The sequence below is a fragment of the Lithobates pipiens genome, unplaced genomic scaffold, assembly GCF_037356315.1.
Source record: "Lithobates pipiens isolate NorthernLeopardFrog02 unplaced genomic scaffold, aLitPip1_a1.2 Scaffold_22, whole genome shotgun sequence".
NCBI lineage: Eukaryota > Metazoa > Chordata > Amphibia > Anura > Ranidae > Lithobates > Lithobates pipiens.
Genome location: NW_027507784.1, coordinates 285,415,252 through 285,437,666, shown reverse-complemented (window position 1 = coordinate 285,437,666; position 22,415 = coordinate 285,415,252). Strand labels below are relative to the sequence as shown.

Below are 22,415 nucleotides of genomic sequence, written 5' to 3'. Positions count from 1 at the left end.
TCTTGCACATTTCCCATTGAATACAATGAATACTTCCTGTACAAATGTAACTTGACAATGTAGGTCACCCATTCTCAACCAGGGTTCTGTATAACCCTAGGACCCACTATGGATTAGTGGGTCCTCAGGAAACCCAGACATTAACTTTTGCTACTTGTGGTGCCATTGTCCACTATTTGTTTCCAGCTTATTTGTTCATTCATTTTTGTATGCTCCTTTAGTTATTGAGCAGACACCTTTTGTGAAGTCTGGACCTAATTGGTCTCTTAAAGGCACCTGGTATCAGTTGGTTGGAACGTTGATAGAAGTCTCCCCTTAGCCCAAATACATCTGATACACTGTATTGAGATATTGAACCAGACACGGTTTTTGAAGCCCTGAAGAAGCAGCTAGTGCCACAAAACATGTTGGCAAATTCCATGTGGCTTATGCTCTCACATATTTAATGGTGCTTTTAATACTTATGTATCTTTTATATGTATATGGGCTTTTGTTTGCTCTCATTGTCTTGTATGGTCTTTTATATACCAATTTAAATAAAATATATTTTTATCTTCAATATGCATGTATGTAATATATTTTGACATATCCAAGGAATTGCCATTTAAATGCCATTCTTTCCAATATGGCTTTCTTTTTCTATCCCTAGGGTTCCCTCTGAGGTTGTTAGGGGTTCCTTGAGCTGTGGGACCTCTCAACTGATAGTGCCTGCATAGTTCTGAGTCCAACGCCACTTGGAAGAGCCAGCAGCATGAATCCAATGATCTTTTTAGCTGTTGGTAAGGGTGGCATTTTGACAACCACTTTAGGGGGGCATTGTTTTCACTGACCACCAATGTAAGGGGCATTTTTGCCACTGACCCCTGAATAAGTAATTTTAGCAGGGATTCCCTGAGACCTGAAATTTAGTTTAAGGGTTTCTCTGGGGAAGCCAAAATGTGCCTTTGGACCTTATTAACACCTTCAAATAGATAACTGCTAGAAAACTCCTGAACATATCCCAATGGATATAATTAATACTTTTTGTACAAATGTAACCTGACAATATGGGCCAACCAGGATTCTGTGGAACCCTAGGGTTCCTTCTGAGGTTGTTAGGGGTTCCTTGAACTTTGGCTAATATACCTCCCATTTGAATGGTGCTTGCATACTTCTTGGGCCAATGCCTCTTGGCGCACTCAGCTGCCAGACACCAATGAACTTTTTAGCTGTCTCCCACTTTCCCACTGGCCACCAACGTTAGCAACATCTTTTTCACTGACCCCCAATGAATTGAGTTAAACAGGGGGTTCCTAAGCCCTTAAGATTATTGCAAGTGTTCCTTTGAAGTAAAACAGGTTGACAAAGGAAGCTATAGGTAATGAATATTGTTTAACAATCTCATTGACTGACAAACAATATTCAGTTTGGCAAAAACATATTTTGTAAGGTACTCTTTAATTATGTAGTTCTTCACATTTGAATTGGTAACCAAGATAAATCACGACTGCTCAAACCCTGTAGTGCATCCACAATTATTTCGTTTCAGAGAGGGATAAGTCTTTTAACAACAGGCTAGTCTTTGGTGAAAAGGGTTATAATGTGATGATACTGGTATGGCCGTGTGGTCTACAATGCCTAGAAATGTTATTCAGAATATAAACATTAATAATAATGATTATAGCAGCTTGTCCCTTCAAAACCCTGAAAACAGCTAGATTATAGAAGGCTAGATTGATTTTGATGGGCTGTTTTCTCTCTTTGGTCTCAGATACTATAATATTCAACCCTGATAGCCTACACAAGCATAGTCATTACGCTCAGTGGGGAACTATTTTAAAGAACATATGTATGTATAGTGCTCTCACTTTGTCACAGCTAGTTAAGAGACATTTCATGTGATTTGAGGTAAGCAAGGCTACATCTGTGTATGTGATATTTTAAATGTAAACCTCATTTAATCATTATTTTTTGAATGTCGGTATGAACAGAAATATACTTGGAATTTGGACGTGGCGGAGGTCTCTGGGTTGTCATTTTCATACACCTTTTTTTTTTTTTTTTTTTTTTTAAGACAAAATTAGTATTGATCCTATTTAGGTAGCAATACCGATGTGCAATTGTCTGTGAAACCATTTTAAACCTCTAAACATAAAAAGCTGGGTGCAAAACACCAGCAACAAAAACAAAATTCAAACACATCTGCCAATTGCCTTTGCACTGGCAAAGCACATTGACTTAAAGTGGTTGTAAACCCTTACAAACCACTTTGCCCTACAGGTAAGCCTAGATTAAGGCTTACCTGTAGGTCCAATAAATATCTCCTAAACCTATATGGTTTAGGAGATATTTACCTGAAGACAGCCACCGCTGTCTACGGCGCATGCCGTGAGTGTCGGTTCCCGTGCACATGCGCGGGAGTGACGTCATCGCTGCTCCGGCGAATCACAGCGCTGAAGCACCAAGAAGATGGACGCTCAGAACTACAGGGGACAGCGGTGACTTCGCTGGCTCCTGTGTCAGGTAAGTGACACATAATGGACTACTATGCGATGCATAGTAGTCCATTATGCTTTACCTTTGCAGGGAATCAAAGAGGAAGTAAACCCTGATTAAAAACAGGTGCAAACAGCCGAGTAAAAGGTGTCCGTGTAAGAATGTCTACATAATTGTTGCACACTTTAGTGTGTATGAAGAGCCTATGTCTTGCCAAAACATGCAATCATGTTTTCTTTGTTGAAATTAACAAAAAAGCTGCTCATTTATAAAAAAGGAAGATTACAATATATTAATGGGTGCATGAAATATAGAAAATTATGGCTAGAGATAACTTTAGAGATTATTCCTTTTGATCACAGAATGGAGAGCAAAGTTCTAGTCACCAGTATTGCCTATGGCAGCTTGTGTGTGTGCAATATATAAATATATATATATATATACACACATTATCTGACAAAAGTGAGTACATCCCTCACATTTTTGTAAATATTTTATTATACCTTTTCATGTGACAACATGGCAAAAATGACTCTTTGCCACAATGTAAAGTAGTGAGTGTACAGCTTGTATAACAGAGTAAATTTGCTGTGCGCTCAAAATAACTCAACACACAGCCATTAATGTCTAAACCGCTGGCAACAAAAGTGAGAACACCCCTAAGTGAAAATGTCCAAATTGGGCCCAAAGTGTCAATATTTTGTGTGGCCACCATTATTTTCCAGCACTGCCTTAACCCTCTTGGGCATGGAGTTCACCAGAACTTCACAGGTTGCCACCGGAGTCCTCTTCCACTCCTCCATGATGACATCACGGAGCTGGTGGATGTTAGAGACCTTACACTCCTCCATCTTCCTTTTGAGGATGCTCCACAGATACTCAATAGGGTTTAGGTCTGGAGACATGCTTGGCCAGTCCATCACCTTTGCACTCAGCTTCTTTAGCAAGGCAGTGGTCATCTTGGAGGTGTGTTTGGGGTCATCATCATGTTGGAATACTGCCCTGCAGCCCAGTCTCCAAGCTCTGCTTCAGTATGTTGATTTTGTGAGATACTGTATATATATATATATATATATATATATATATATATATATACACATACACTATTCTGTCAAAAGTATTGGGACACTGAGTTGGCCCACCCTTTTCAGATATAATAGCTTCAACTCTTCTGGGAAGGCTGTTCACAAGATTTAGTGTGTCTATGGGAATGTTTGACCATTCTTCTAGAAGCACATTTGTGAGGTCAGGCACTGATGTGTACAAGAAGGTCTGGCTCGCAGTCTCTGCTCTTATTCATTGGCTGGAGGTCAGTCAATTTCCTCCACCCCTTATCCATGTCATTATGGACCTTGCTTTGTACACTGGTCCAAATCATATGGTGGAGGGGGGGTTATGGTGTGGGGTTGTTTTTCAGGGGTTGGGCTTGGCTACTTATTTCCAGTGAAAGGAACTCTTAAGGCATCAGCATACCAAGACATTTACACTTACAATACATATAAGGCTATAAGAATAGGAAGAACAGGAGTGTCTAGGCACGCTCACCTACCATGAAATGCAATGCTGTTTTTGGGAATTCTTCAAACTCATCTCTACCTAAACTCTAAACTTGCACTCATCTTTTCCTCCAATGAGCTATGGGTCAGAAGCTCATGCAAACAAAGAGGAGGCTAAGGGGTGGGAATAACCCAACCCATAGCTCAATGGAGGAAAAAAAAAAAGAATGTGAATTTGGCGGAATCCCAGAAAAAAACGATATTTAGGGCACAGCTTAGGCACTATTAACTTTTAAAAAATGTTTCTATAGTTCCAGTTTACAAAATAATTACTAGAACAATGAAAACTGTATTCACTCCTGGGCTTTTGATTTTTTGGGATCTGGCCAGCTGAATGCCTGCAAGTCCTCAGTAACAAATGAGAGTCACTGCTTTCAATACAGATATTTGAATAAAGCAAACAAAAAACAAAGGAAGCATCTAGCTGGCCACGCATTACAATCTGATTTTACAATGCTTATACAACTTCAGGAATTATTTCATTTTAAAGGAGCAATTTTGAGTGGACAGGCCTAGTGAGAAGGGGAGTAGTAGTTCTGGTTTGTTAATCGGATTGGCCATCGTTCCTGTAATACATCTGTTCCACTGAACTAGTAGTCATACAGCACTTTTCACAACTTTCCTTGAGAGTTTAGAATTTGATTGCTGTCTGTGAACGAGCTGTGTTAAAGCACTGGAACACTTGGGAAGAGATTTAAAGTATTTAAATGCACATCTCTAACGCTAATGCCACGTACACACGATAGGAATTTCGACCAGCAAAAGACAGATGAGAGATTTTCATTGTTAAATGCGACTGTGTGTATGCTCCATCAGAATTTAGCTGGCCGAATTCCTGCCAACAAAAATTTGAGAGCATGTTCTCAATGTTTCTGAGGGAAAAACTTTGGAAATTCCGATTGTGTGTATGCAATTCCGACGCGCAAAAACTCACACATGCTCAGATTCAACTACGAGATGGAAGCTATTGGCTACTGGGTATTGAACTTCCTTTTTGTGTACGAGGCATAAGCAGATCTATAGACTCTTTTAGAAAACCAACTCTGGCTGTTACCCTGATAGTATATTCTAGATAGAAAAAAGTAATGTAAATGAGTTACACTTTACACAAAGAATTTGTTTTCAGGAGCCTGCTGACTGGGTTTGATCACAATTGCAGTTTAGTAATAAAGGAGCATAAAAGCAGAGGCTCGTGTAACGCTACCCATGTAGGAGCCACTGAATAGTATGGGCCCTCTATTTTTTGCTTTGATCTTCTCAAGAACCTTTAGCCCCTCTGATACACCAGGTTGAGTGTACAGATGTACAATATCACAGGAATTCACCGAAAGTAACACTCGGTACCCAATAATAGTGCTATATCACTATCACAGGCAACAAACCAGGTAGTAAAGGCAAAGTAAACTTATTGTCACCAAATATGTTTGGCAACTAGAGTACCATAAAATGGGTTAACAATGGTAATAACACAATTTACCAAGGTAAATATCATAACAGTTTGGTGTAATGTGGTATAGGGTAGGTATAGGTGCAGTCTAGGTTTGAATTAAGTGTGGTATAGAGTGCAGTATGGGGGAAGTATGGAATGAGTACACTTGGTGTCCTGCTACTAGTGGCTTAGTCCCTGCTAGCAGTATCAGCAATGGACGATTAGCCCCCTCACCAGTCCCCGGGATACTGTAGTGACCTCTCAGTGTAGAAGGAGCCCCCTCAATCCCTCCCCAAAAGCCTCCAGTATTCAGTAGTGGGAGGCAGAGAGTGATTGGAGGCTCCAGTCTCTCTGCAGCAGCAGTGCAGGTGCTGTGGTGTGGGCAGTGCTACCATACCCCCAGGTGTCCTCACTCCCAGTCTCAGGCTACGATCTTCGCTGTTGTAGTTTCCCGCTAACAGGCAAATATCCAGACAGAGGTGCTTTCTCTTTAACTCCCTTACTGGCAAGAGGGAGAACTTTCCCAAGCAGATTAAAAAAAATCAGTTCTCCACTGCTCTACTGCACAGTGTCTTTTGGGATCTGCAGTGTAAGGATTCTATGTATCCCATTATATGGCTGTCATCTCAAACTACAACTGCCAGGAGTCTCAGCATGCTGCATAGAAATCTATGGGCTTGCTTGGCTTTATCTCCCCCTGCATAACATTAGTGTCTCAGTGGAGGGAGAGAGGAATAAAAGGCAATGTCTACTTCTCAATATTGCTGTATCCAGCACCTGGCTACACTGATATACAGACAAAGCATGTTTGTGAAAAATAGGCTTGAGACAGCTATCAGGAACTTCTAGCATTTGCCAGAGCAGTTGGTGTTTTTCACAGGAGCTCTAGCGATGTAGAAACCCACATACAGTAGATCTCTTTGCTTACCTGATTCTGGCCCAAACTTACCATTTTCACAAGCTTCTTTGGTGCAGTTACACTTACATAGTAGTAGTCTCCCCCATTCACCCTTCTAGATAACAGAGCCTCTTGTAAAACATTTTTTTCCCAGACACATGCATAGCAGTGTGCGCTCACACCATGCACTCGCTCCTACACACATGTCAAATTCTGATATGCAGTTATGTTTGTGAAGCCACGTGTCTGCATTGTCTGCATGTAGTCAGGGGCAGATGCAGGCACAAAGGGAGCCTGCATGCAGCATGGATGGGTGTCAGCACTCATCTGAATGAAGCCTCTGGATGAGCTTGTATTTGGAAGTGCATAGAAATAAATAGGAATGCTGAGCATATACGGGGGCCTGGGCTGACCAGGAAGAATTTTGACAAGCGGCCATCAGTGCACGCTATACTGTGGCCCCTGGTGTGCGCTGTGAAAGAAAAAGGTGCCTATAAACCATAAATATTTAATTTTTCAACTTTATTGATTTGTTTATTTACCGCAGCAGGCTGGGATGCATTGTACTGTCCTAGTGCATGTCCTACTTTTTTTCAGTAGACACTGAAATCAAGGCAAATTGCCCTGTTTATGCAAGGAAACTGTGTTGTGCAAGGCTGCCCAGCGAAGCCTAAAGCATATTGTGTGAACAAGCCCTTAAATGTGGTGGCTGCATTATTTTCCTTATCACAGTCTTTCTTCATCTATTTTCCCATTGGCAATTCTGCCACTAACACACTTCATACCCTAGGGTGACAATGCTCATCAATCCATTGTATCTATGAAGGGAGCCATGGTTGTCACCCTAGGACAGGACTACAGACACATCATACTGTAGTCCTTTCCATAACATAGAGAGTGGGTTTCTGTAGTCCTCTTAGAGAACAATTGATAATGATGCACAGGCAAAGGGCACAGGAACTTATCAGCTTGCAAGATTTTGGCCAAGATTCGGCATTTATCAAACATATTCAGTATAACAAAATACTTTCGTAGTCCAGTAAGAAGCAAATAAGAGAGGTTCATTGTTAGGGTCTACATACCCTAAAAAATCTTATTTCTATATAAAGATATAATAAAAAAATTTTTATTTTACTAAAGTTCCCCTTTAAGGGAACACACGTGTTTCCTGCTACCTTAAATAGCAGTAGCAGGGCTGATAATGAAAAGTGAAGGTGTTTCACAGCTAAGCTCTTCTCTAGATGATTTTATTTGTTGATGGCTGAAGCACTGGAAGAGATGAGAGATACAGACTCGAGAGCCTTAGCCTGGTCTCACAGGACTCTTCTGCAAGGGGAAATGTATGAAATATTAAACACAGGTTTTTCATTATATCACAGGATTCATTTCACAGTTAAAAAAAAAAAAAACACAGCGGCACAAGAAAGCTGAAAATAAAATTGCAGGCAGCCGTCTGGCATGAAGCTCTCTGAAGCACGGAGCTCACTTGAAAGGTGAAGCCGGCTCACTTAGTCACTTTAAACCAGCATCCTCATAAGCAGGAATAATAGGCGGGAATAAGAGTCATAGGCAGACAGAAAGGAAAATGTCAATTGGAACACTGTGTGAACTTCCGGCAAAAGAATATATTATCATAGCTTTTGATCATGGTCGTGAAAAGAGAAGAGAAAGGCCATTGGTTAGCGAGCACTACTCAGACTTCTTTAAAGCAAACTTGATGCTATTCCCAATCGCCAGAAATAACCTTTCAAATGAAGACGTGCCACTGCCAGGTTCTGATTGCTGCCTAGGATTTGCAAGTCTATTGCTGCAGGGTACCCCAGGAGTACTCAGTACCCCAGAGTTACAGCTCTAAGCAACATCCCAGAAACAAAAAACGTGTCACTGCATTCCACATAACAATGCACGTTCCTCTTATTTATGTATATCCATACACTGCATGTACCTTAATGCTGGATTTTCCAAAAGTTGGAATTGTCATAATGCACCTGGTGTCTGGGGGTCCTAGAAAGCCCTGCAGCAAGAATTTCTCAACCAAGGATCAGAACCCTAAATGTAATAGATCAAAAAGAGCACCAGATGAAAAATTCTTAGGAGTCCAAAGTCTTTATTGTTCAACAGGTTACAACAAACAGGGCATAGGACAGCCAACAGGAACAGGAAACCAGTACCCAGATGAAAAATAAAGACTTTGGACTCCTAAGGATTTTTCAGTTGGTGTGCTCTTTGACCTATTACTCTTGGATCCATCAGCTATGGTGAATAACTTCTCTTGGGGGGATCCTTGTCTTTGTGGTGAGCTGCCGAACACAGGCCAATTGTGCTCAAGTAATAGCTTTGTCCACACTTTAATAACTTGTAAAAATCCACGCTCAGTGCCCTTATACCACTATCTTAAGGATTAGAACGTGAAAGTAAAAGAAAATCCCAAATGTTGTATTGCCACTAGAGGAGGAATAGAGAGAAAATCTTCCAATGGAGACATTAGTTCTGGTGACCCTGGTGGAGGGATTTCCTCTCACTTCCTGTTCTGTCCATGGGACAAGAAGTCAAGAGAAAACTCAACTAATGGGACTAAGATAGTAGAAAAATCTGACAAGGGTTATAACTCTCCCTTACAAGTTTTGACGCTAGTTTTACATGGACTGCAACAATCAACATAGGCCCTAAAAAATATATATAATTATTGTACAATCAACATTGAGTAATCTTTTCTGTTTTTTTGTTTAGCTAGGCATAAGAGGTGGTAGTAGCATCTAATTGAACCTGCTGCTGAAGTGGATTTTGCCTTTATAGATCACACAGATAACCCATATACTGTAGAAACAAAATATCAAAAGCCAACACTACATGGCCATTGCATCTATGCAAACCCAATTGAACAGCCAAAGGGTACTCTCTCTCATATTATTAAGAATGCATTGTTCGCAGAGATGCACACAACCACTGCCGTATTGTACACACATATGTTAATTGTTTTGCAAGAGAATTTCATGAAGGAACATTTTTTTGCATTAGGTGGGCACTAATATATCTACAGATGGGTCTTTTCTTCAGCGGGAACGCTGCATTGGGCCATTGCTGGAAGGTCTATTAATGCTGGCTGCTAGGGATCTATTGTGGCTGGGGAGGGGGGGAGTAGTGTTGTCTTGCTGGGGGTCTATTATTTCTGTTGGGGATCTAGTGTTGCAGGAGGAATAAGGAAGGGTCTAGTGTTGCTGGCGTCTGGGGTCTATTGTTGCTGGAGAGGATCTATTGTTGCTGGGGGTCTAATTTACTGGGGCATCTATTGTTGCTGCATTACGTGGTATGATTGTTATCCTTACTGCCTTTTACTGCCTTTCTTGTTATCATTAGCAAATTCCAAACAAATTACTTAGCATCAAAAATTATACTTGGTTCTGTATTCTCTAAAAGAGGTGGTACTAGAAAGTAGGCAGGTGCTGGAGACAAAGAACGGTGATCTGAGATGGGTTGGAGTTGGAGACAAGGGATGGCGCTCTGAGGTGGGTTGGAGATGGAGACAAAGGACAGTGCTCTGAGATGGGTTGAAGTTGGAGACAAGGGCATTGCTCTGAGGTGGGTAGGTGTTAGAGACAAGGGTTATTTTGTGAGGAAGTATTTGCACCTATTCTCTGAGAAAAAAAAAATACTCTGACTAAAGATGACTTAAAAACTAAAAGTAAAAAAAAAAAAAACTTAGTGTGTGTTTTGCAGGGGTATCACAATGAAAATGTACTTGTGTGCCATAGCCATGCTGGCAATAATTTCATATACTGCCTTTAAATACTTTCAGTAATGATAAATATCAATACCTACTATACATTTTTCGATCATAGGTTATATCATATGTTTTTTTTAGCTTTTTTATAGAAAAAATCCTCCAACACATTCTCTTCCATCACTCGCTGATGATGCAAGGTTCACCGATGGTAGAGGTGCTTATGTTCAATTATATTTTATTTTTTTGTGATGTATCTGTACTTCCTGTATACTGTACCATGTTTTGTGCCATAGTCACCATTTTTTCCCTTGCGTGTTTGCCCCTTTTTTTTTTTCAATAAAAAAATTATGGAAAACAAAAATCCACCTACACATATAAAAATAATGTGCCTACATAAGCCCCAAGGCCAAATTTCTCAAGACACAAAGCACTCTGTAAATACCAAAAGCAATTGCTTTTATTCAGGTAATATAATATTTTGGAGTCCTGTTTAAAAAACGATCCTAAAAGGTCTTGAAATGTTGGATTAGATGGTGAGACCATCTGAATAAAGTCAACTGAATTTCACTGTTCATGTAGTGCTGTCTATTTTGCAGACTTAATTGGTCCTTTGTATGGCACATGTGCCTTTCATACCTGATTAGTTAATTATGGTGCTTTAAATACAGAATCTGAATGCATGTTTTACTTATCTACTCAAAGCGCAAAAAAAACATCAAAATGTTCATGCTTCATGCATAGTACAAAAAGAGAATGCAGAATATGCCTTGAACATGAATGCAGGCTTTAGCAGATAACTTTAAAAAAATCCTGAGAAGGATCTTATTTAACTAGGTCCTTGGTACAGTCAGTAGAAGAGATAGGGGCTATTGTTTCATGTTTTATCTTGCTTGACTTACACGTTGTATTTTTTACACATTTTTATATGAGTTCCTAATATTATTTGTTGTTTGCAATTTTAATATATTTTGTTAAGGCGTGCAGCACATTTATGTACAATAAAAAATTACATAGTAGTTATTATATTATATATAACTAGTAATGCTTAGTTGCATTAAACGACTTATTATGCGAAAGGGACATTCTTACAAGGGCAATGAGGTGCAGATTTTGGACACTAACAGCAAGCAGTTGGCAAGTGACTTGATAGATATCAAACTTGAACAACCATCCCTAAATAGGATAGAGGACCTTCAGCACCATTTATAACCCACATATAATGATGCTTTAAAATCTCTCCCCAGCAACAACAATTTGCAACTTTAGTTGTAAAACTCAATTACCAATTGTCCCAAACTTTGGGGAACCATGGTGATTAGATTATGTAACTAGAAATGGGTGTTTCCACAAACTTTCCCACCTCCTGTCATGCTCTTGGACAATCAACGTGCGCCTTCACACACTGGCAATTCGTACCTTCAGCTGAATAACTCAAAAAATTAACAATGGTTCCAAATTTCATGGCACCATGGCCATTGGGTTATATGTTTGGGACAAGGTGTTTTTACAAACTTTATATCTCCGTGCTCTTGGACAATAAACATCTGTCTTGACACATTCTATGGTCATTGAATTAAGCTGACAGCATTACCTATGTAACTATAAATTCTAATGTATATTCCTGATACATTAAGACTGAACAAACTGCTTGGATGAGCAGCAAAACTTGTTATATATTACACAACAAGCCCAGTTAAATATGACTAACAACTACTAATAAGTTAAGAAAATGTGTTCTACGGGTGCATACATATCCAAGTGTTAATGTAAAACCACAGAGAAAGGTTGCTACTGTAATTTTCTTCACAGCAATTTCTCCCCAGAATTGTATATTTCCTTCTAGTAATTCAGACCCATAGCCTTCTGTAGACATAGGTCAGCAGTGAACAGGGTCACTTGTATTTTAAATCCAGGTGAACATACTGGTGATGTTATAAAAGAAAAAAACATAAAAAATGATTTACAGCTCAAAATGTGCTAATTATGACTGAAGAGGTTTAAAGAATTTAAAGTGTTTTATCTGTGACTCTTAGCTGTGCGCTTAGCAATAATGATGAGGGCAGACAGTAGGTCGCTTACGGTTTACGAAATAATGAGAAAAGTTAAATCATGACTTGAGATGGTGAGGCAGGGAAAACATTTTGCAGAGTTTACTTCAGGTGAAATAAATAGATATAGTTTGCATAGTGATAACCAGATATAGCCATATGCTTGCTTTCTATAACGAAAAAAATATCAAAGGGACCATCCTTTGGAAAAACCCTTATCCTTAGATTCCTGTCAACATCAAACTCTCTTATGATGCCACCAGGCTCCACATTTGCATCTCTCCCCTGCCATACCTTCTTATATGCTTTTAGGGTCAGTTGTTAAGAGCAAGTATGACAAGCAAACGTGTGTACCTTCTATGAATAAAGTCTATGCAAGGTTGCTGAAAGTAAATAGTGTTACAGTGAGACATCTTGGTATGCGGTCTTCACTTTTTTGGATACATGCTTTGAGAACCTTCCAAAGTGAATGAGATGTAATACCTGCTTCTGCACTGAAAGTGTCCAGGGCATTATGGACCTTGAGCGGATCCTTAGAGATCTGTGAATCATGCAGCATTATCATACTTGCTGTTAATATCTAGCCCAGATAGATATTCACTGTGGTTTGGGTGGCACAGTGGTGTAGTGGATAGCACTTTCGTCTAGCAGCAAAAAGGGTCACTGGTTCAAATCCCAATTTTGACACTACTTGCCTGGAGTTTGCATGTTCTCCCTCTGCCTGCCTGGGTTTCCTCCCACACTCCAAAGACATGTTGGTAGGTTAATTAGATCCTGTCTAAATTGGCCCTAGTATGTGTATGTATGAATGGGAGTCAGGGACCTTAGATTGTAAGCTCAGGGTAGGGACTAATGTGCAACGTATATGTAAAGTAAATTGATGGCGCTATACGAGTTCCTGAAATAAATAAATAAAGTAATTGTCCACAGCTATCTATTAAGCATTTATGCTGTTCAACCCCAAGTGCACAGATTGGTTTCCCTACATTGTATGCCACTGTTCAATCAGAAAAGGAAAATAGAGACTCACAACCAAAGTGGCTACAACAGTTTTGCTATTATAAACTAGGTAGACTGACTACATTATGCATGAAGCGAAGGACCAATAGCACCTTATGACAGACAGAAAGCTTGTGAACCTGTGAATTGCCCATGCAAGGTTTCCTTTAGCTTCTTCATTGACAATAGCATTCACTTTCCATTCCTTTCACTCCACTGCTGCTCTGTTCATCCACTGGGAGTGAAAAGAAAGTCCTGTGTTGGCTACAAGCCGCTAGAGTCATTTGTTACATGGGGCTATGAACTCCCTGTGCAACAGTTCTGACTGGCCCTGTGCTATCACATGGAGGAATCATTTGCTTCTCTATGCCTGGGGATTCCAGGTATGTCATTTGGTTCCTGGTACTAAAGCAAATAAAGGAAAAGTGAGTATATGCTTCCTGTGGAAGGGGAGTGTTAAAGCAAACTTGTTGCTTTGCTCTAAATTTGCTTTAAAGTTAACCTGTCTTGAAAAGAATATGGTTTGTGCTTGCTGATTTCCTACTGGAAATGCTAGTTGCCTGGCTCTTAAAGAAGAATTGAACAGCTTACGAGCAAGCTGGCTATTTATCACAGACGATACATGCAATAAAACATACCTACCTGCTTGCAGTGTTATATAGAGTGTACTCCGAGCAACAGTTTACACTTTTGCCGTGGTACTGGGATGACGGAATTCCTGCACATGCATGTGAGTTATGTCATCCTGCCACCAAGTAGCTGGGGAGAGGAGTCCCGGAGTCAGCGAGGGACCTTGCAGACATTGGGCCATTACAGGGGAGGTAAGTATTTGCAGACTTTGGTCCTGCTTTAAGCTCACTCTCTGACTTCAATACTCAGAACAACTATACAAGTCAGGAAGTCAGTGAAGTCTCAGGAATCCTTATCCTTCTGGGTCAGCATGATAACCAGAGAACTAACATCGTAAGAAGGATAACCCATTAATGGCACCCTTCAGTAAAAAGTTCTTTATAAGCTGCTATTGTTTTGGGACCAAACTCATAACAAGCTTCTGACTGACTGCTCAAGATAAACGTCTTTGTCCGATGAGCATTCTCTCTATAGTAAATCATATCCTATCCCAGATGTGTTTTCTATTTGTAATGAGCTCAGATAGTGGCATTTGAGTAAGCTTGACTTTACCAAAAGTCTGAGACAACATGCAGTCTACATTTGAAAAAAAAATTCTAAACATAATGAAAATTAGACATGAGTTTTCAAATTAAATGTATATCTAAATAAATGTATATTCTCACATTGAAAAATGTAATAATATACATATGTCTCTATACTACGAGAACATTTTGTTATATTATAAAACAAAACATGGGCTGTTTAATAGCATGGTGCAAACTGGCTCCAAAGAAGCTAAATCTAGACTCCCAGCCCCTAGATTTGAGCATCTACATGTTTAACGTTGAATTTCAGCTCATCCATATAATTGAATCAGTCTTTTTGAGTCCAACTGTTTCTGAAAAAAAGGTATTTAGTCCAAGACACTTGCTTACTTCAGGGATCCAAGGGGTCCCCTCTTCTGGAGGGTTACTCCCTTTCTGGCTAAATACTGCAGGAGTGACACCTCCCTAGTTTGGCCAGCAATTGGGCAACAGCATAGGAGATGGCAAATGTTCCCCTAGCTCACTTGGAGATCCTGTTGCTGAGGAATTCCTGCCAGCTAAAAGATTGCTGGTACAACCTAAGCCTAAGATTGAAGCATAAAAATGCTACAATGAACTATAGTCAATAATACAACATATATACGGTAGTAAGTATTTAACAATAGCAATTAGGCTCATGACACGTTAATTCACAGACCAATATATTTTACAACATTGCATATTTCTTCGCACCATGTTATTATTTAAGCCACATAAAATCACATAAACCATTATTTGCTAACATTAGCTTTAAAGTATATTGTTTTACCTTTTTAACCTGTTTCTTTCCTTTCCTTTGCTAACAGGCCCTCCAAATCACTTGACATTATCTGAAAAAGAATCAAAATCAAGTTTAGAATAAACTGCATTAAATTAAAATTGCAAATACACAAACTTTAAAGTAGAAGTTGCCCGCACTATGAACATAAAAGTATTCACATATTTTTAACAAGCAGTAAAGGAGTAGTAAAAAAAGTTATTCATGACCTTTCTAGCTTCTTATGTTGTTAAATAATTCATCCTCAAAGATCACAACAAAGACTCTGAAGTCAGATTTAGGTGGTTTCCATCAGCTTAGAATCACTGGCTCTATGTGTACATTAGGGGACTGAAAGGCTGCAAAGATTCTGTGGTAACAGGAAAAGCACTAGCATTTTACTGCCTCTGTTGTAAACTTTGAAAATGATGTTCTTCACAATGTCTATAGCTACAGGAGTGAATGAGAACTTGTAAAGTGGCTGTACTGCTAGTTCTTAATATATGGAAATTTGTAACTGGTATTGGGATTACCTTAAGCATAATGCATATCACATGCATATAAAATAAAGATAACAAATATTACTCTACTACAGCAGCATGTTTAGGTTAAATGCTGATTGTGTCACATCATCCTGTCCACTCCCAGGAATATCCAAAAGCCTGTATGATCTCTGCTATGTCCAATGGACATTTCAGATGCCACTCCATTTTGATATTCAGAGCAAGACTGATTGTCTATGAACCAAAACTTAAAAAATTGATGGTCAACAAGTAAAACCGCCTGCCCTTGTAGTCCCACCACTGCGCTCCTGGATCAGAACACTGGGATACCTAAAGCTGCCACTTAGAATATATAGGGTAGAGTTCCATTCCCTGAGCTGTAATTATCAATTTACTAATATAGCACATGCACAAATGCTCACAGAATATGAGGTATTGCACATATGGATGTTTTGATATCTTTTAGAGCCCAAAAAAAAACCCTGAAGAAGACTATGACTGAATAAGTTGAAACGCGTTGGGATGTTCGTGTGGATATCGTTTTTGTAATGTACTGTCAATTGATAGTTGTACTGTATAATAATTGACGGCTATAATGGAACATGATTGTATACACCTGTAGCCAGAATTCATATTTTAAATCCTTTTTCCATTGTTGTACTAATTTTGTCCAATATTGATTTTACAATATTATAAACTATATAAACTTTCTTGACTAGAATATCTAGCTGTTAAAAAACCCTTGGGGGAATCCTTCAATTTTTTTCAATTATTTGGGGTGTGCAGCTCTTTTAACTCTCGGATATGCGTTTTTCTATTCTTTATTCCATTATAAATCCACCTACCAAGTGTGTGTCCTTAATGGCTATACTTTGCCTAAATGGAATGCACTAGGTAGATTACATGTATCACAGGAAGAAAACTGTGCTTCCATATTTTCAAGCTTCAATGCCCTGGTGTCAAGCCTAGCCGCCTTTAAAACCTCTGTTATTAGAACCTTCCATGTATTCCACATAAACAGACAGCAGATGCAGAATGCCACTAGCTAGTTGTGTTGTGAATTGAACTGTCGGTTGTAGAGTTAAAGTTCAACCCCAGGTATTGAATAAAAGCCACATGAATTATTGATTACATCCAACTGCAAGTCCACACATTTAATATCAGTAAAGAGGGCTAAAGTTTCAGATCATGTTACTTTCACCCTTCAAAGCTGCCTCCAACTCTGCTGTTTTTGCCTTAGATCTCGTTGTGCAGTGAAATATCACTCCAAAAAACAGTTTGGACCCTCTGGTCAAAGTGCAACACGTCACTAAGATCCTGCAATACCTGGCTTTTAACTAGATTACAGTACCTAGTGCAAAGTGTCAAGAAGGCTACATAGAAAAATAAGTGTCATTTTATCTTATGAATGCATGCAACAGATGTGTCTGCTTTATGAGAGCTAACAAGTACTAAGTACCAATGTGCTTATTTAAAAAAAGTGCAGCCAATCAAATATTAGCTTTTAGCAGCTTATGGGGAGAAGACCAATCAAATATATGATCTGGTATGTATAAGCTATTCCCAACTCCTGGTTTGTGTTCTCTTTATTTCTGGATGAGCTAACCTGGTCAGGTATGGTTCTAGCCGAGTTTGCCACTGGGAAGTCTGGAAGCCCCAAATTTAGCGCCTAACCCCTTTAAAGTCTAAGCCTGGAGGTCCAAGTAGCTTAGTAGGCAAGATATTATTGAAAAAAGGACATATGTAGCTGGGCATTGCCATGAGGGACATATACCCATGCATACAAACTTTTGTAAAAATGCAATTTTAATAGGGAGAGGATTTTTTAATGCAATTTAAAGGACAATGTTGAAAATACATAATCCTCTAAATAACTTTAAATAATTTAAATGTTTGAGGGATGTCTTAACCACTTGCCAACCAGCTCATATAAAAGATATGTCAGCAAAGTGGCATGAGTGTGTAAAACAACGTACCTGTACGTCGCTGCGTCATCCACGGCTAGATGCGTCCCGTGGACTCAATGTCCTCAAATGACCTGCGATCGTGGCACAGAGAGGCAGAACGGGGAGATGCTTATGTAAACAAGGCATTTCCCTGTTCTGCCTAGCAACATGAAAGGGAGCTGCTGCTCCCAGTGATCGGAAGCAGCGATCTATGTCCTGTGTTCTAGTGAACTCATCCCCCCTACAAATAGAACATGCTGAGGGAACACAGTTAAGGCCTTGATCACCCCCTAATGTTTAACCTCATTCCCAGCCAGTGACATTTACACAGTAATCAGTGCATTTTTATGGCACTGATTGCAGTATAAATGCCAATAGTCTCAAAATAGTGTCAAAAGTGTCTAATCTGTCCGCTGCAATGCCACAGTCACAATAAAAATCACAGATCATAGACTACTAGTAAAAAAACTTTTTTTTTAATAAAAATGCCATAAATCTATTTTGTAGATGAGATAACGTGTGCGCAAACCAATCAATATACGTTTATTGCAATTTATTTTTACCAAAAATATATAGAAGAATACATATTAGCCTAAACTGTTGAAGAAATTTGTTTTTGTTTTTTATATATTTTTTGGTGATATTTACTATAGCAAAAAGTAAAAAATATAGCTTTGTTTCTCCAAATTGTTGATGTTTTTTTGTTTATAGCACAAAAAAAGAAAAACCGCAGAGGTGATCAAATACCACCAAAGGAAATCTCTATTTGTGGGGAAAAAAAAGGACATCAATTTTGTTTGGGTACAACATCGCACGTCCTCACAATTGTCAGTTAAAGCAACGCAGTGCCGTGTAGCAAAAAAAGGCTTGGTCAGGAAGGGGGTAAATCCTTAATAGAGTAATATCACCCAATAGGGTACACTGAATTTCATAGCATGTGTATGTTGCCCATCGAGTTGCAAATGAGTAAGCCAAGGTGAAGCCACTGCCTTTCGGGTGGAAAATGTAGGTACATTCAGTAAACAGACAATGGTCTTGTACACATAATCTTAAAATAAAAGGACCAACTTCCCAATAGGGAGCCATCCAGACCCAATGTGAGTAAGTCACCATAAAGACAGCATGGTAGTCAAAGTAGTCAAGGTATATACTGTATATAAGAAAGAGGGGGCTCTTGATAAGCCAATATACGTTGGCAGAATGGCACGCGTGCGCAAAACAACTTATGGGTACGTTGTTCCCTTTAAGAGCCGCTGGAGGTGCTCGTGCGCCGTCAGAGGTACGTGTGTGCAACACGTGTACCACGCCAGGGTACCCAAAGCACGTGGCTGTCAGGCACGATCGCTGCCAGTCACCCACTTTCGCGTGCACGAGAGCCAGCATGGGGATTTGTGTGTGTAAACACAAATCTCTGTTCTGTCAGGGGAGAGGAGACATATTGTTTGTTCCTACTAGGTAGGAACAACGATATGTCTCCTACCCCAGGCAGTCCTATCCACATACAGTTATAAACACTAACTAGGAAGCACATTTAACCCCTTCTCTACCAGTGACATTTATACAGTAATCAATGCTTTTTATAGCTCTGATCACTGTATTAATGTTAGTGGTCCCAAAAATGTGTCAAAAGTGTCCAATCTGTCCACCGCAAAGTTGTAGAACTGCTAAAAATCGCAGATCACCGCCATTACTAGTAAAAAAAGAAAATGCCATAAAAATGCTATAAAGCTTTCCCATAGTTTGTAGACGCTATAACTTTTGCACAAACCAATCGATATACACTTATTGTGATTTTATTTACCAAAAATATGTAGAAGAATATATATTCACCTAAACTGATGAAGAAATTAGTTTTTTTTAAAACATTTTGGGGATATTTATTATAGCAAAAAGTAAAAAATATATATATATTTTTAAAATTGTTGTTAGTTTTTTGTTTATAGAGCAAAAAATAAAAACCGCAGAGGTGATCAAATACCACCAAAAGAAAGCTCTATTTGTGGGAAAGAAAGGATGCAAATTTTGTTTGGGTGCAACTTTGCAGGACCGCACAATTCAGTTAAAGCGACGCAGTACCAACTTAAAAAGTGCTCTGGTCAGGAAAGGGGTAAAATCTTCTGAGGCTGAAGCAGTTAAAGGAATACATTTAAAAAAAAAAAAAAGAAAAAAATATAACAAAAACCATACATGTAGGGCATAAATAGGAAAAAGCATGGATATGAAATAAATAAACCAGAGAACAAAAAACAATCCTCTGTGTTCATGATAGCATGAAACACGTATTGATTTGCTCATACTGACATATTTTTCCATCAGTGATCATTGAATTTTTAACAGCAACCTCTGCTCTTCCCTCCTATATCTTATTCATTAGATCTAGTCATCGATTTGGAGCCCTGTGAAAGACCTGCCTATCTTGTAGTCCATAAATGGTTCACATTGATGAGATCATCAGAATGGATTGAAGAATGTTACACGAGATGCGTTAGGCCACTGAGGAAACTAGCTGACTCACTGAAATAAATTCATTAAGCCCACACTAGTAATTAAGTATTATGTGCTTTGTTCTATTCCATAATTTAACCCCATAAACTTGTGATTCTATTGTGTTTGGCCTCTCTAACCCCTTCTGTATTATATATGAAGATAGCAAAACATTGTTGACAGTGTATATATAACGATGGAGCTTACACTGATGTAAAATCCATATTCCTTGTAAGAAGACAACTACTAGAATTAATTTGTTAATCTGTATTTATGAAATGCATCGTGAAAGTGCAATGATTTGCGTTGCAAATTGCAATAACGAGGAAGACAGGGACTTGGGTTAATCAGTCTGTAAATTAAATGTTACATACACATTTAGCATAACGTCGACACATTACAGCTTCATAGGTAAGACAATATGCATTTTTTGCATTTTAATTTAGCAAAATAAATGTATTTTGAAACAGTAATGTAATTTTTCTCAATGTGATAAGTGATTTTTAAGGTCAGGAGACCCATAACTCTGGAGACTAGGAGACCCCTATACTTGATGGATTTTTTATATTTTTTCAGTAAGTCTCATCTTGCTGTGCTACAACCACTTTCAAGACAGGAAGCAGAATTTGGAATTTTGGTGGGGAGGTTTTAAAGCCAGCTAGGGCGCTTCAATGATAATAAGTTGGTCACACATGGTCCAAAACATTAAGCAATGTAGAGGATAAGACCATTAAGGGCTTAACTAAAAAATAATTACCTATCTTAGTAACAGCACTGCCCTATCTCACAAATAGCAATTTTATATTTGAGAAATGTGGTTGTGGCCAGATTATTGTGAGCCTAACAATATGTGAGAGATGTGATAATGGGCAGCTTTATAATGTTTGGTAGAAACCCTGCTGTGTATGGAATTTTTAAAGAGCTATCAGACAGTTCTGACACCTACCCAAAATTGATCTGGACTGTCCTTTTAACGGCAGTGCCAGCAACATGTCAGACAATTGTACAGGGGCGATAGAATGGCACACAATGGATCTCCAGAACGGGTCCAAAGTTTTATTCAGCGGTCACATCATTATAGCAGAAACAACGTTTTGGAGCCTCACAGGACCCCTTCGTCACATGCCTGATGAAGGGGTCTTGTGAGGTTCCAAAATGTCGTTTCTGCTATAATGATGTGAATGTCGAATAAAGCTTTGGACCTGTTCTGGAGATACATGGTGTGTTGGTGATATTCTCTCACTATTATCTTTGGTTCCTGCCAGTGGTGGCTGCAGCATCCATTTACACAGACACTTTTTAGGTATGGGTGCATTGGGAATAGTACATGAATTGTACAGGAGCCTCACCCTCTGATGGGGCTTCAGTCTTTTTTTTTTTTTTTCAGCCTCAGAAAGGGGATTTCTCACTCTTTATCTAGTTGTTCTGCAGAGGCTGGACCAAAAGTCTTAGTCAAGTCTTCAAAAGGTTCAAAAACACACAAAAATAAAAATGCAGTCTGACATGATGTACTAACTTCCTTTTTTTTTTAAATAGTTTAATCTACACTATACTGTTGCATTAGTGGTACAGGCTATCTATATATTATTGTACTGTACCACAGGCACCAAAGTTGGACCCAGTGCACTCAGTATTAGAGCTGGCACATCTATTCTTCTCTGCAAGTGGTTTAAGACAATTGCGATGGGCAACGTGGCTATTACTGAGCTCCACCGGCACAGACCACAGTAGAGACAAGTAGGAAGCAGCATTTTTCAGCATTTCCAAACAATAATTATCTTTAAATTATTAGATCATAGCTTGTTGATGCCACTTTGCTGTGCGGATGACAGCATCAGATACCCATTGGGCCCTTCCCCATGTGTTCATGCAGATTGTATTTTCTACCAAATCTTTACAAGCCAGAAAGCCTGCAGTATGGTCAGGGTTTATTGTACTGCACACAGATTTTTCAGCAAATTGTCCATATACTACTAATCAGTGTAGAAAAGCCATCTCATCTATGTCTCCTGTTCTTCAGCCAACTCTGCCCCCTTCTGACCTTCATTAATAGTCACCAGACTTCATTCTGATTGTAACAACTTCGTTATTGGCTTTTTGAGAAGGTCAGATAGCAGCAATTGGGGGATGCGGTAAACTGTTGTAATTATCTCAGAAAGCCAAGATAACATGATTTAAGCATACGTCTCTGTTAAGGGGACATTTCAGGCAAGTTTTTATATGGACATTTCTTTCACATGGCAGCAATTAGCATGTTAGAGAACGTAAAGCAAAATACAGCCAATGTTCTGAAAAAAAGCTTTTTGTGTTATTATGATCTATTTCTTTGTCATAAATTGACCATAGATAACAGTCTTTTGATTGACCATTTTTAGTTGGATTGGGTAATAATCTAATGGC

The 22,415-nt window shown here is 39.0% G+C and overlaps 1 protein-coding gene across 5 annotated transcripts in view; it reads right to left on the bottom strand.

Moving 5' to 3' along the window:
- ELFN1 (extracellular leucine rich repeat and fibronectin type III domain containing 1) overlaps positions 1 to 22,415 on the bottom strand; it is an 808,405-nt gene that overhangs the window by 556,026 nt on the left and 229,964 nt on the right. For all 5 annotated transcript variants that reach the window (XM_077449130.1, XM_077449128.1, XM_077449131.1 and 2 more), the window contains exon 3: positions 15,095 to 15,155. The gene's annotated coding sequence lies outside the window, so the exon portion shown is untranslated. The remainder of the gene's footprint in view (positions 1 to 15,094; positions 15,156 to 22,415) is intronic.